The sequence below is a fragment of the Canis aureus genome, chromosome 8 (genome assembly GCF_053574225.1).
Source record: "Canis aureus isolate CA01 chromosome 8, VMU_Caureus_v.1.0, whole genome shotgun sequence".
Taxonomy (NCBI): domain Eukaryota; kingdom Metazoa; phylum Chordata; class Mammalia; order Carnivora; family Canidae; genus Canis; species Canis aureus.
The window spans coordinates 18,752,936-18,768,309 of NC_135618.1; the positions used below are offsets into that span (position 1 = coordinate 18,752,936).

General features: G+C 45.7%; 1 pseudogene; it reads right to left on the bottom strand.

Moving 5' to 3' along the window:
- Window positions 1-7,417: 7,417 nt before the first annotated feature.
- Window positions 7,418-13,473, bottom strand: LOC144318232 (large ribosomal subunit protein uL30m pseudogene; annotated as a pseudogene).
- Window positions 13,474-15,374: the final 1,901 nt, after the last annotated feature.

Here is a 15,374-nt window from a genome sequence, read left to right on the forward strand (position 1 = left end):
TATTTTTTAAAAAATATTTTTTTAATTTATTTGAAAGAGAGAGGGAGTGAGTATGAGTTGGGAGAGAGAGGCAGAGGGAGAAGCAGACTCTCCACTGAGTAGGGAGCCTGATGTGGGGCTCCATCCCAGGACTCTGGGATGATGACCTGAGCTGAAGGCAGATCTTTAGCCGACTAAGCCACCCAGGTGCCCCTAATTTCAGTTTTAATATAGCTGTGTCTACTTTGTTGAGAAGGACTGCAGAGAGTTAAGTACAAAGCATGGAGACCATTTGGGCAAAGTTGCCAGGTCTTTGTATACTTGCATCAGCCAGTCTTTCCCCTTGGGAAAGCATGTAAGTTTTGAACAAGGTAGTTCTCTTCAACCAAGGCAGTCCCGATGAGGGACATACCCCATGAGGGTTGCCTTCAACAACCAGTAGTCCCAGCAGGTGGAGGAGGAGTATACTGGTCCCAAAGAGGACATGTGGGTGAGATGGGCACCAGTAACAACTGCAGAGATGATGGTGGCCGCAACCAAATGATAGCAGTGAATGTGATGCAAAGAAATTAGGTCCTGAATATATTTTGAAGTTAGATCCAGCAGGATTTGCTACTGAGAGAAGTCAAGAATACTCTATAAGTTGGGGACTGAACAATAGAAAGCTAGGACTAGTTTTTGTTTTTTTTAAGATTTTATTTATTTATTTATTTATTTATTTATTTATTTGGCAAAGAGAGAGCAAAAGCAGGGAGTGTGGGAGAAGCAGGCTCCTCACATAGCAGGGATCCCAAAGTGGGGCTCGATCCCAGGACCCTGGGATCATGACCTGAGCCGATGCTCAACTGACTAAGCCACCCAGGCGCCCCTGGTGCAGCCTTTTGAAAAAAATAGAGTAGTACAAAGGGCCACCATCATCCTTCTCCAAGTTCAAACATTCATGCTTGTTCTTCTCTGTTTCCCAGTTTGAGGGAGGGATTATGTTGACTGCTACTAAAACAAACAAAACAAAACAAAACACCAGAAGCTCACGACATCACACTTCATGATTACTAGAGCTTTCCTTGTGTATATATAACTCTTTTTAAAAACTTACATTTACCATCCAAGAGCCATGATAAAATGGCTAATTTTGCCTATAATATTGTCATTGCATTATTGCAAGAACAAAATAAAATTTCAAATTTCTCAAAAAATTTGACTGCATACTAAGCTGACTCTGCGAAACAAAATCTCCCTCGATTAGAATAATAGAGAAAACCTAGGTCAAAATAACTGATATATATTTGTGGAATGAAAGCACAAAATGTGTAAAATATTTCTTGTGAGGTATTTTATTCTCTTAGGTAAAATACACATAATAGCATCAACATGTTCAAATAAACTAAATGAGACTAATTAAATGACAAAAACCACAATTTAAAGTAGTTGTATGTCATAACCATACAAGTCTTTGAATATATAAGAAGTAATTGTTGGTTCCTAAAATAGACGGCATATTGAGGAACGTAAGTTTTTAATCCCTTGCTTTGAAAATAAAAGAATGCTATGAATTTAACAAGTCTTTGAAATGCTCTAAAGAAATCATCTCAAACACTTAAATCAGTAAAACCTGTTTGAACTATCAAATTCAAAACGTTTTTGCCACTGCATCTGCTATTTGTATAAGGTATACATTGAGCTCACTTACTCCTAACTCTCTGGTACAATGGGTACTATAACACACACACTTCCAAGAAACCAGAGGCTACGTATCTTAGCCAATATCCCAGTGTTAGTGGGATTCAAACCCTAGCCTTCTAAATTTATTTATTTATTCATTTTTAAGTAATCTTTATCCCCAAAGTGGGGCTCAAACCCATAACCCCAAGGTCAAGAGTCACATGCTCCACTGACTAAGCCAGCCAGGCACCCCCCAGCCTTTTAACCTTAAATTTGTAGTTTGTTACATTTCAAAACAATGTCTTGTATTCTAAACTCCAACACAGGGCAGTCTGAATTAACGTGCATTTTCCATATGCTCTATAGAAAATCCTTCTGTTAACTTATGATATATTATTGAAAGCAGAAAGATAGATAACCTGCAGAGAAGAGCAGAGCCCTTCGGCCCCTAACCCTCTGCTTGTCCCTAACCCTTCGGAAGCCACATATATGTGGAAGGCTGTGTAGAGCCAAGGAGAACTTTGAAACCCAGGCTTTGGCCTCAAATGCCACTATACTCTCCCAGCAGGCAAGGCGGAGCCAAGTAAAGTGGCCTGGGACTTGGAAATTAAACCAGTCACACAGCTTACTTGACCCTCCTAGGTAGGCAGCCCCGGAACACAGCCCTCTCCTGACCATGCTTGATGGTACAGCAAGATCCATGTAGTGAAAATCAGGAATGGGAGCCAAGAAAAGGAGAACGTGTGAGCCCACATGCATAAGAGTGCCCAGGGAAGAGCTACTCTGGACAGTCAGCCCCAGCCCTCTGCGAAACTCAGCTCTGCCCTGCTGACTCACTCAGACAAATGGCAAAGAAGAAAGGAGAATGAAATGAAGTAGCCAAGACTCTCTTCTCCCTTTTCCCTCCAGAAGAAAACCATCCCCGAAGATAGAAGCTTCTTTTTAAGCTCCACCTCTAGTGCCCCACACTGCAGAAAGCATGACCCAAGACTATCCGTGCATATTAGATTGGAACAGGACATACATACATCAACATACAAACATCACTTCTCCTGGGATTGACCTCAGAGCTTGATGACGGAATACTGAGAGCTTCCTTAGCCTCCGAGCCAACACTTTACATTCTTGATTTTAGAATTTAATAATATTAAACAGCATAAAATAATAAATGTTGGGGCTTTTGCAGAGAGGCTTGGAAATCCTCACCACCACCACCTACCGAGGATTATCTCCTACTGTCTCCCTGACAAGCAGAGATAATCCATGTTTCTGAATGAATTTGTAACGCAGACCGTTCAAAGGGTGGCGTGTAAGTTCCACCTACTTCATTTTTACAACAGGGGAAGCTTATTTCCAGGAAGGGATTTGGAAGATGTGAATACTAAGTAAGCAGTGCTATTATATGTATGTGAAACGGAAAAGTCTCCCAGTATTTGGGAACTGATGCAGTGGACTAGGGCTGGTTTTAATTATGTAGAAGTGATTGGTTACAGTAAAACTCAAATTGGAAAATTGCCTCAGAGTTAAAGAATTCTTAAAATTCTAGAGTTGGCGGAGACGAAAAGGCTCATCTCAGTGGTGCCCTTGCATTCTACGTAATCCAATGAACAAATATTTACTGGACATCTATTATGTACCAGGAACTCAAATACAAAGCTTCTTTTTTAATATTAAGAAAGGTCCCAATCTTCCATATGATAGCGATTGTGATTCTAGATATTTAAGGAAGAAGAGTACCCAATGAGATAGCATTAACTACAAACATAGTAAAATTTTAAATATTACATTTTAATCATTACTACAGCAACTACATTTGAAAATTAGTAAACATAAAGACCAGTAGTATTATTTCTTCCACTGACAGAAAGTGCTTGATTCACAAACATTTTCTACAATTCCTTGTAATGGCACCAAAGCCCCCTCTTAATATAAGCCTGTATGTGGAAATCCCTGATTGAGTCCCCTGTGCTCATTTTATAGACACTGAAAACTGAGGTCTAGAGAGGATATAAGGGCCTTCAATCTGATCTCCTAACTAGTTAGTGGTAGAGGCACATCGTGCAGCCTCTACTTATTTGCTGTCTATAAATTTAGGTGACAGAGAACAATAACTATCTCCCATCATTCATTCTCCTCTTCTTTTGTTCTAACAGTTGGAGCTGAGCACATGGGCAGCCAGATGGAGATGACATTTCCCAACCTCTCTTGCAGGTAGGCATGGCCATGTGACTTTGGGCAACTGAACATAAGCAATGGGATAAGAATTGATGCATGCAGGCCAGGTCACATTCTGGTATGGGATGCTTTTACCTCTCCACATCCTATCCCCACTCTCTTTTGCACTTGTCAGCCAGCTTTAACCCTGCAGATAAAGTCAGTGCCTTAAGGACAAATGCATAACTAGAAAGACCCAAGTCCCCGGATGCCCTGGAAGGGCAAGGCCACCCTGCATTGCCCTACCCTCCTCTGGGTGGAGATTTCTCTCTTGTCTAAGCTACTATAGTTTGAGGTCTTTTGCTGCAGAAATTTAGTCTAAACCTAACAAAAATAACATACTCTACACAGATGAAAGGCTGCAGGCTGGAAGCATATGGAAAATAAAAATTATGCCCTGGAAAATAAGAAAGAATGGTATTTCATTTGTATTTCTAAATAATGATACTATAACTAACAGGTCACAACAGAAAACTAAACTCTGTGGTGGTAGCTCCCTAGTATTTACACCCTTCTGTAATTCCCTCCCAACAGAACACAACAGAAGCAATGGTGGGTGACCTCTGAGGTTAGGTCCTCTTCTTTTTTTTTTTTTTTTTTTTTTAAGATATTTATTTATTTTAGAGAAGGAGCACATGTGGGGGGGGGTAGGAGGGGCAGAGGGAGAGAGAGAATCTCAAGCAGACTCTGTACTGAACACACAGTCCAAAGAGGAGCTCCATCTTACAGCCCTGGGAGCAGGACCTGAGCTGAAACCAAGAGTCGGATGCTTAGCCAATTAGGCCACCCAGGCACCGCCTGAGGCTAGGTCTTAAGAGCATTGTTGATTTTCTCTCTCTCTCTCTCTCTCATCACTTGCTCTGGGGGAGGCCAGGTGCCATTTCATCAGGAGACTCAAGCAGCCCTGTAGAGAAGCCCATGTGGGAATAAACTGAGGCTTGCAGTCAGTGGCGAGTGAGTCACTGAGCAGGGAAGTAGACCTTCCAGCCTCAGTTAGATCTCCAGATAACTGCAGCCCCAGAAGACATCACGTTTGCCTTTTAAGAGAATCTGCAGAAGAACCACCAAGTCTCATTCAATTGCTGACCACGGAAACTGTGAGATGACACTGGATATGTTTGGTATGTGACCTCCTTCGGGGTCTGGTGGTGCTAGAGCATGGTAGCAATGTCGGCCCGCCTCCCCCGGTGGTTAGGCTAAATACATGGAAGGGTTAGCTGATGCTGCCCAGTTTTCTGTAGGATTAGAGGTGATAATGCCTATAAACAGGTCTCTTCTTAATTAACTTTGAAAATGTGATTTCTGGGGGTGAGGGTAGGGATAGGTGATCTTACCAAATATTACCCTAGACCCCAGATAAAAGAGGCAAGTTGATGTCAAGTTACACAATTGATTCACATTTAAATTCCTCCTGATGTTCAGGTAAACTGAATTCATAAATCTAGAAGGCAAGTCTTTCATTGATCATGTACCCAGTGCATTGGAACTAATATGTTGGCCAGTTTATGGAAATTATGGAAATAATTGGAATTATTGAAAATATGGAAATTATGATAATCCTGGACTCCTCCCACTCCCTAATTCACATCCAGCCATACACTGTGTCCTATAGAGACTAATTTCTGAATGTCCCCAGAGTCCCTCCTGCTGGCTAAGGCTGAGGCTTTCCTGGTGGGGCCTCAGGCGAGGCCCTGCCACATTGCTTTCCTTGGGGCGGGGGGTACTTCCATATAGGAGCTTAGAGAACATCTGAACCATTCATGCTCCTTCTTGAAATACTCACCAGAATTTCTAAATCCCAAATCCCAGGACATATTTTGATTAAGAACTATTTCACAAAATCCAGGACCTAGGGAAGATCATCATCACAGAGAAATAGGCTGAACTGACAACCAGCATCCCAGGGACCGATCCTTCACTCCCCAGATATGGCCTGAGTGTCCACACATGCCAGACAAGGCCCTAGACCGCATGAAGAGGATAGGCCCAGTCCCTGCCCTTGAGGCTCTTACACTCGAACTTTCACAGCTACTGCCCATGGTCCCCACCGTTCCCTCCACTTCTCCCTCACCCCCACCCCAAGCTTGAAAGCGCAGGTAGGAACTCAGCCTCCGCTGTTCCTTCATTTCCTAGACTGGGGCCTTTATGGACAGTTGGGGCAGGGGGAGGTCAGAATGGTAGACTCGGGGAGCTGGATGACAGGGATGTCACCCTCTACTATGTCAAATCGCAAAAGAACTTGAATGAAGCAGATATTGTTTCTAACACCAAAGGAGCTTAGGGAGTAAGAGCTATGTTTTCATTCTGTGTCAAAAATGATGTTTTGGTGTCCCAAACACTCCTTCTATATATATATATACATAAGGCCACAGTCACAGAGAGTCCTGGGCTGGCCTTTGGAGACCTGAGTGTCACACGGAGTATGGCTGGGACCTGTTCAGATGATGATTCAGTCTTCAGTGTGGATGAAGCCACTGGGTCTCCTACTGGTCACAAATACATTTTCTTTTCCTCATGGAGTATTTGTCTGCTAAGATAAAGCAAACCAAAATGAAGATAAATATTACCTAGATCCATGTTGGAAGAAAGGTGAGGTTGTTGAGGGAGGAAAGACCCTTTATGATCGTTTCATCTGAGGATAACATTTCCTACCTCATCAGGTTGCCCCTACTCCTCCAGTACCCCCTGTGCTTGGTGGGATAGTGTCCACAAAATCCACATCCACCAGGACCTGAGAATATGACCTTCTTTGGAAATACAGTCTTTGCGGATTTAATGAGTTACGATGACACCACATCAGAACAGAATGTGCCCTAAAGCCAATGGCTAGTGTACTGAAAAGAAGGCCATGCGAAGACACAGGGGTGTACACAGAGAAGGAGGTCATATGATGGCTGAGGCCAGTTTGAGAGATTGAGGTGGAGCCACGGAATGCCCAAGGCCACCAGCAGCCACCAAAGTCTAGGAGGGGGAGCATGTGCCTGCTGACACTTTGATGTTTGCCTTCTAGATTCCAGAACTGAGAGATTAAATCCTGCCCCCTGGTTTGTGAGACTTCATTGCCCTAGGAGATGGGCCCCTTGCCTGAGGCCCGGGCGTCAGTGGATGCACCAAGCTTGGGTGGGGTCCTTCTGGTAGAAAGCCTGCCTCGATTGTGTAAAACTGATTCAAGACCCAGGAGGAGACACAAAGAAGAGAGAACAGTGGTCATGAGCCTGGGAAGCAGCCAGATGATGGCAGTGCCCAGGCTGTGGCAGGTGTAGCCTGGACCATCAGCCTCTGCTTAGCTGCCAAGTACCGCCTGCCTGGGCTCCTGGGGAAGCCAGTACTGAGGAAGTACTTTCTTCCCAGCAAAAAGTGAGGAAAGGCGACACTGAGAGTAAACCCAGGCAGACCTTTGGTGTGGAGAGTTGGGCAGGCTGAGGCTCAAGAAATCAGGGTTGCAGAAAAGCCCTTTGATAGGCTCCATCCCAGAACCACTAGGCTGTGGCAGGTGTTGTATGCCATGGACGTGCACTCAGACTTTGTGCAGATGATCTTTTAGAAGGGCAGGAAATGTGAATTACAGAACGAATGTGGCATTGCTACCCCAAGAAGAGCTGCCGTCACGGTGTATTAACGCAGACTTTGTGGACCCTGCTCCTGACAAGACAGTAGGCCGCAGGTGCTCCCGGATTCCAGACGGGCAGGCTACTGGGCCAGGCCGGACGCGCAAAGGACGGGGCTGCGGACTGGTTTTGAGAACCCAGCTGGCTACCCAGCCCCGGCCTGTGAAAGAGGCTGGGGAGTCTGAGCATGAGGCCAGGACCTGCAGGAGGAGGGTTAGGTGGGTGGATGGTGTGGGGTTCACCCCAAGGCCCCACAGTGTGCAAGAGGGTGGCAGGTCTTCTGGAGCAGTTGACATGTGTCCCTGGAGGTGGGACTTGGACTGGCGTCTGCCCCTTGCCTAGGAAATCTAAAGGGCAGGAGTGTGACTAAAGCTGCCTGTGGCAACCACGGAGAGGCTGCAGTTCAGGAAGCAAGTTCCCTCCGCTGACAGCAGGTCAAAGGTACGTGTTTACCAGTGAAACAGAAGCGCAGACACGGAGGGTTTGCTGCATATTGACCTGGAACCTCCGCAAAGGGACTTTGCCCCAAAAGGCCATTACTGAAGGTATCCCTTGAGACAGGGCTCAACCCCCAAGAACAGAGTTAAGGGGGGGCCTCAAGTGGCCAGTCCGTGAGGAGATCATGGAGCTAAAGTGCAGCTCCAACTCCCCAGGCCCTGGGTGTCTGCAGTCTCAGAGTAGCCCTGTGACCAGGAACCCACTGGGAACACTTGGCCAGCCCTGAGAGCACCAGCCACTGCTCCTCACCACCTAGTCAGTAGAACCTTTCTGGCCCCCTCCTGTCTCCTGCCCCCACCCCCCAATCCTGGAGGGGCCAGAGATTGCACCTGGAAGAGGGAGGCGGCCCTGGCATCATGAAGAGAGAAGAAGCTGCCCACGTCCCCCTCTCGTGCTGATTCCGTCTGATTGATTCCGTTCTTAGTATTCCTTGGGCCTGGGCAGGGCTAATTACTAACCTGAGACCGTCCTGAGACCTGAAGTGACCGGAGCACTTTTCCTGATCTGCGAGGGAGCAGTACGCTGTGGGGGTGGCCAGGGGTCTCAGCTGAGGGAAGCTCCCCGCTCAGGGTGATCTATAAGGGCAATCATGGGAAGAAACTACGTTTGCTTTATGACTGGCTCTTTAATTCCTTTCCTTTCAATTACATTCTGAAAGAGAGTTGTGTGGTATGGAGGTGCATTTGGCAGGGGTCAGACCTAAGGAGGGAGGAGGTCGCCTGCCTGGGTGGTTTGGTCTGTTGGGCGTCTGCCTCTGACTCAGGTCATGATCCCAGAGTCCTGAGATCGAGCCCTGAGTCAGGCTCCCTGCTCAATGGGGAGCTTGCTTCTCCCTCTGCCTCTCTCCACTACTGCTCATGCTCTCTTGCTGTCTTTAACAACTTTAAAATTAAAAAAAAAAAAAAAAAAAAAAAAAAAAGGAGGTGGGGAGGAGGTGAGGGAGAGCAGAGACAGGGCCCAGGCTGCAGGGAATCTGGAAAATTCACAGCCTCAGCAAAAGGAGAGGTGAAGAATAAAGGAGGAGGAAGCCTAGGAATTTATGGTCACTATGGCCTTTCTGAAATACTCTTATGAGAGACAGGGTAGTTTGACTTCCAGGTCAAGAACATGGTCACTGGGGGGGCACCTGGGTGGCTCAGTGGTTGAGTGTCTGCCTTTGGCTCAGGGCATGATCCCGAGGTCCTGGGATCGCGTCCCACATCAGGCTCCCTGCAGGGAGCCTGCTTCTCCCTCTGCCTATGTCTCTGGCTCTTTCTCTGTGTGTCTCTTATGAATAAATAAATAAAACCTTTAAAAAAATATGTCATAGGAAGTGATCTCTGGATTAAGTGATTAAGTAAATTAGAGATGGAAAACCAGGAAAGCTGGCGGTAGGGACCATCCAGGAATTGTGAACACATCCAGGATGATGACAGGACTTGAGACAGAGAGAGGGGCTGTGAGGGTGGTCATCAGTGAGTAAGAAAGAACAGCCAGGAATCCACTGGAGCCTCAGAGAAACAGGGTTCTGTGGGTGTGACCAAGAGTTGAGAAGATGGATGATCCAGATGGATCTATGGAAGGGCTTGGGAAAGAGGGCCTGAGTGGAAACAGCTGGAGGAGAGGGAGCACCAAATTTGTTGGGGGTGAAATCACAGGGCGACAAAAGGGATGTGACGCAGAGGTGATGGGGTACAGCCTTGCCGTTCCAAGTGTGCTCTGAGGACCAGCAGCAGCAGCAGCTCCCCTGAGAGCTGCATGTCAGACCCTACTCTGCATCCAGACCATCTGGATCCGATTCACACTTGACAAGCTCCCTCGGTGGTTCTGCGCACATTAAAGTTTCATTCTAGATTATGGCAAACTTAATCCAACTATAGCCTAGAAGGGACACCATGAAGTTATTACATGTATCTGGATATTCCCTTTCTTTTTCTTTTAGGTTTGCAGGGGGCTGTTACACTGGCCTCCAAAAGTATGGAAATAAATGTTAGGAGGAATTACAAATAAGCTTTTGGGACATGGTCCCTCACAGGTGGATGGGCCCAGACTGCCATGATGATATTAGAGAATCTGGTCTACTGTGTACCCTGTGTGGATGGCTATTTGGTGCAGAGAGTGTGGCTGAGGGGAATCGAAGCCAGTTTCATGTCTGGACAGACTAAATAATTGAAGAGAGCAAGCAAAGATAAAGCCCAAAATATCTCTTCATCAGTTTTGCTTGCTTCATGCCTGACATCCCACATATCTCCCTCCAGCAGCCAATTCCACAAATATTTGCTGGCGATGAACCAGGGGCCAGGCAGGCACTCCGAAATATCCCTTCTAGTTTCCAGAGCCTTTGCAGAAACCTTATCACATTTTAATTTTTACTCTCATAATCACCCTTTCAGGCCAATAAGAAACATAGGCTATACTTTCTCTAGTCACAGGCCTTGAGGATTTGCCCCAAATCACAGAGGTAAGAAGTAAGTGAATTGGGTGGGATTTTAATCTAAATTCTCGAACCTCAGTCAGCCTCTGCAGAAAAGATGGGCTGTTTCACAAAAGTGGGGTCTTCCCGATTTCGTAGATAGAAGACTTTAGTGGGCCTTGAATTACCATAATCTGTTTGATTTCCTAATTATATGTGCAAGGGAGTTTGAAACGCAGAATGAAGGCCTTGTCAGTGACCATCTCCTTTCTCCATCCTTGGCCAACACATCTCATGGGATACTGTAAACCAAGCGTGAAAGCACACATGCCCACCTATCTGGGGCGATGTGCAAAGAAGCCCTGGTTTCCTTTGTGGAGGGAGAGCATGCAGGAAAACTTAGCCATTGCTTGGCTGCTCACTCAGCCCCCAGATATCAACTTCATAGCCATGCGGCTGTAAAACCCACCATCTGGGCCCTCTGCTTCGAAGATGGAGGCACATCATGCTAAATATATCCCTGGCAGGAGGCTTGATTTTTAAAACAAGGGAAATGTGGGAGGAACGAGCCAGCTCACTGCACCGTGGGCCTCTCCCAGGCGCTCATACCTGTCTGCCCACGCGCCCCCCACCACCCGCCTCACCGGACTCCCCTGTCCTCAGGACATCTGGGCTAAGAAGGAAGAGGGAGGGAGGCACAGAGGCTCTCTCATCAGTTGTGTTGTGCAACCTGGGCTGTCCCCTTTCAGTCACACAGCCTGAAAATAGACACTGTTTTTAAAATCCAGGCCAGGGCAGCCCGGGTGGCTCAGCGGTTTAGCGCCGCCTTCGGCCCAGGGCCTGATCCTGGAGACCCGGGATCGAGTCCCACATCGGGCTCCCTGCGTGGAGCCTGCTTCTCCCTCTGCCTGTGTCTCTCTGCCTCTCCTTCTCTCTGTGTCCCTCATGAATAAATAAATAAAATCTTTAAAAAAAATAAATAAATAAATAAATAATAAAATCCAGGCCAAATAATGCTGACATGAAGGGGCCTCGTGGATATGGTGCGTACCACTCCCCTCGGTCCTCCAACTACTGTTGGCAGATAAGGCCAGCTAGCTCTCGTGGGGATTTTCCTCAGTTGTTTATGCGAACCTTCTTTACCCATGCTGGGAGGGATGGTGGGGGAAATTGAAGACAGCAAGCCTACCTCCAGCGTCACAACGGGGCCCCGGAAGTACCTACCAGAGCCCTCAGCTTTTTGCTCTGACTGTGGGCTTATGGCCTTAAATTGGGCCTCCGGTTTTGTCTTTGTTTTTATTTTTGGCAGAACACAATATGGTGACCAGAATCTGGGTCAAGGACCCAGTGAGAAGGAGTGTCTGTCCTCATGTTTGGCCTTTCAGCACGCAGAACGTATGAGCCTATTCCAGGCGGGCTGGGCCAGCTCTGGGAGCAGCATGGTCCAGCTGGGTCAAGAACTCAAAGCCCAGAGAATCAAGAGATTGAGGGCATTCGGTATAGTCATCCTGTTTATGTATCCCTGGCCTCCTAAAATGAATCAGGATACTGTCTTTCCGAGTTGGCCATTCAAGGAGATTATCAGAATTGTTTCTTTTCTTTCTTTCTTTTCTTTTTTTTTTTAAGATTTTATTTATTTATTCATGGGAAACACAGGGAGAAAGAGAGGCGGAGACACAGGCAGAGGGAGAAGCAGGCTCCATCCAGGGTGCCCAACACGAGACTCGAACCCGTGTCCCCAGGGTCACGCCCTGGGCCAAAGGTGGGGCTAAACCGTTGAGCTACCCAGGGATCCCCGGAATCATTTCTAAACCAGGCATGGGGGATCCCTGGGTGGCGCAGCGGTTTAGCGCCTGCCTTTGGCCCAGGGCGTGATCCTGGAGACCCGGGATCGAATCCCACATCAGGCTCCCGGTGCATGGAGCCTGCTTCTCTCTCTGCCTGTGTCTCTGCCTCTCTGCCTCTCTCTCTCTCTCTGTGTGTGACTATCATAAATAAATAAAGATTTAAAAAAAAATTAAACCAGGCATGGACCTTATCCTGTCATTCCTACACAATCCGAGGCCTTCCGATGATTTTCCTGTTAACACGCTCCTGGAATTGAAGATGTATGCCACATGGCAGAGCCAAAAAGAATTCCCTGTAAGGGTCTGAGAATAAAGTCTTGATTGCTTACGAAAAATCATTTAACTTTTCTTTTTTTAAAGATTTTGTTTATTTATATGACAGAGAGAGAGCACATGCAGGGGGAACAGCAGAGGGAGAGGGAGAAGCAGACTCCGCACTGAGGAGGGAGCCCAACATAGCACTCGACCCTAGGGCCCCGGGATCATGACCTGAGCTAAAGGCAGATGCTAAACCAGCTGAGCCACCCAGTACCTTACCTTTCCTTTCTTAGCTTTTTTACCCATTAAAGGCTATAATGAACTTGATTAGAGAAAGAGAAGAGTGTACATTTAGTGAGTTCTTATTTTGTGCCAGGTACTACGGTCAGCCCTTTTCTGTATTTCTTATTTTTTTCCTTTTTTTCCAGTAAAAAAGACTAGTATTTAAAACCCATTTCAATGAGAACACTTCCTCACTACTTTTTAATAAAAAAGATTTACATTTTTTATTACAAAACTGCTCTGGCCTTAGACCTTAGCTGCTTTCCTAACCTACAGGGTTTCGATGTCCCCTCACTACTGACTCCCCCGTGCTCCTGAGGCGCACATTAGATGAGTTCTCCTCCGTTGGAGGCCCTGGTGGTGACTTGAGGGGGGTTTGATTCTTTCCAAGTGTTTAACCACTTGCAGTTTTGCATTCACCGAAGGGATGTTCTTGTGAACTTGAGGAGTATGTGCTTTTTCCCATCCAAGCATCTTTATCATATCTTTTCCCCAATACGGACTTTTTTGTACTTTTTATTCTGGTAACTATATGCAGTTTATGAGGGTGATGGGCTCCACCCCCATATTTTTCATGGTCTGCAGGTAAGGGATGAAACGCTTCATCTGGAATTCTTGACTTGGTAAGTTTGTGATAAATCCAATCTGTTCAAGTGAGAGGCTCCACGTGGTTTGTCACAGTTTGCTGTTGGTCTGGGGACCTCGGAACTATTGAGTGCAAAATCCCTGCCATGAGCGTGGTGCTGTTGTTTTTAGAGACGAGGGGCAGCAGAGCAGAGGAAAGACTCTGCCCTTTCACATATTTCTTGTATAAGTACCACAACAATATTGATCTCTCTTCCTTTGTAGTTTATAAAATTGAGGCTGAGATTTACCTAAAGTTAGAGGAGCTGCCGATGGGTAGGTTTAAAACTCAGATGTGTTTGTTCTTGAAGTCTTTAAATGTCTTTAAAGTCTTTAACTGCCATACATTGTTTACAAGGAGATGACTAGAAAGGGATTCTTATTTTAGAAACTTGCATTTCCTATTGCATTTTATAGTATTCAACGTGTTTTGTGAACAACTCTTTTTTAGAGGGTCTTATAAGAACTGTAAATAAGGCAGACCAGGTCTTTCTCCCATTTTTTAGATGAGGAAACTAAGGTCCAGACAGGTTAAATGTTTGGCCACGTTCCCAGAAGTGGTAAATACTGGGACAGGAATAAGAATGCAGGTCTTCTGACCCCTCTCCAGAGTGATATGTGCTTTTTCACAGCCTCTTGATTTAGGCAAAGAGCCACATGCTAGAAGAGACCTGAGTGACCATAGAAACTTCAGCTCTCATTTTACATTTGCAGAAACTAAGATCCAGAGATGGAGTGTTACTTAGCCAAGCTCACCCAATTAGCCAACCACAGACTTGGCACCCAAAACCAGACTGCTGATATTCCCAATTTATTTTTTATTTATTCATGAGAGACATGCAGAGACACAGGCAGAGGGAGAAGCAGGCTCCTTGCAGGGAGCCCAATGGGGACTCAAACCCAGGACCCCCAGGATCATGACCTGAGCCAAAGGCAGATGCTCAACCATGGAGCCACCCAGGCATCCCTATTTCTGTACTTTCAAAAGGAACTGAAGTGAGGCAATCAATAATAAAATATATATATATATATTTAAAGGAAACATTTCTTTTCTTACTTTTTTTCTTTCTTTCTTTCTTTTTTTTTTAAAGGAAACATTTCTTCAGTTGCTTTGGAAGCACAGAAGAGGAAGCCTCAGGATGGCAAAATTTTGCGTCTGGTTCTATCCTCAATCCCAAAGTATTTCCTAAAAGATTTTGTTTAGGGAAGAAAATCATTAAGGTCATTGATATGATGGCAATAGACTACAGAGTAATTTGCTCTTGATGACAATGGGTAACCTCCTGCTAAAAATCTCATTTTTTTATTCAGGCTTATTAGCTCTCAAGGACAGTTTCTTCTAAGATCAGAAAACTCCATCCCCAATTCCAAGACTGATGGAGTCATTATAGCATCCAGCACTAGAGGGTGCCCTATGCGAAGGCTGGCTACCCAGACTCCTGGGAAGCCACCTGAGCAGCAAGAGACAGAGGCAAAAAAAGAAGGGAAATAAACAGTAAACAAGTGCAACAGTTCTCACGGGGCCAGACCTCACAAGCCACCGACGGGTGAAGAAAATTTATGTGTGTGTCTTTGTGTCTGTGTCTTCATGTTTGGTTTTAGCTTTTGTTATTGTTTTAATGTAGATGTGGCCCTGGATAGGATTGATTATTCGCATATATACCATTCAATCCTTACAACCCTGCAAAGTAGGTTTTATGAGCTCCACTTTATAGATGAAGAAATTGAGGGAGCAGCCCGGGTAGCTCAGTGGTTTAGCACCGCCTTTGGCCCAGAGCCTGATCCTGGGAACCCAGGATCGAGTCCTGTGTCAGGCTACCTGCATGAAGCCTGCTTCTCCCTCTGCCTGTGTCTCTGTCTCTGTCTCTCTCTCTCTCTGTCTCTCATGAATAAATAAATAAAATCTTTAAAAATAAATTAAAAATAAATTTAAAAAAGGAAATTGAGGTCCAGTGAAATTAAGCAAGGTGTTCAGTCACAGACATAGCAATGTCAGATCTCCAATGGCCG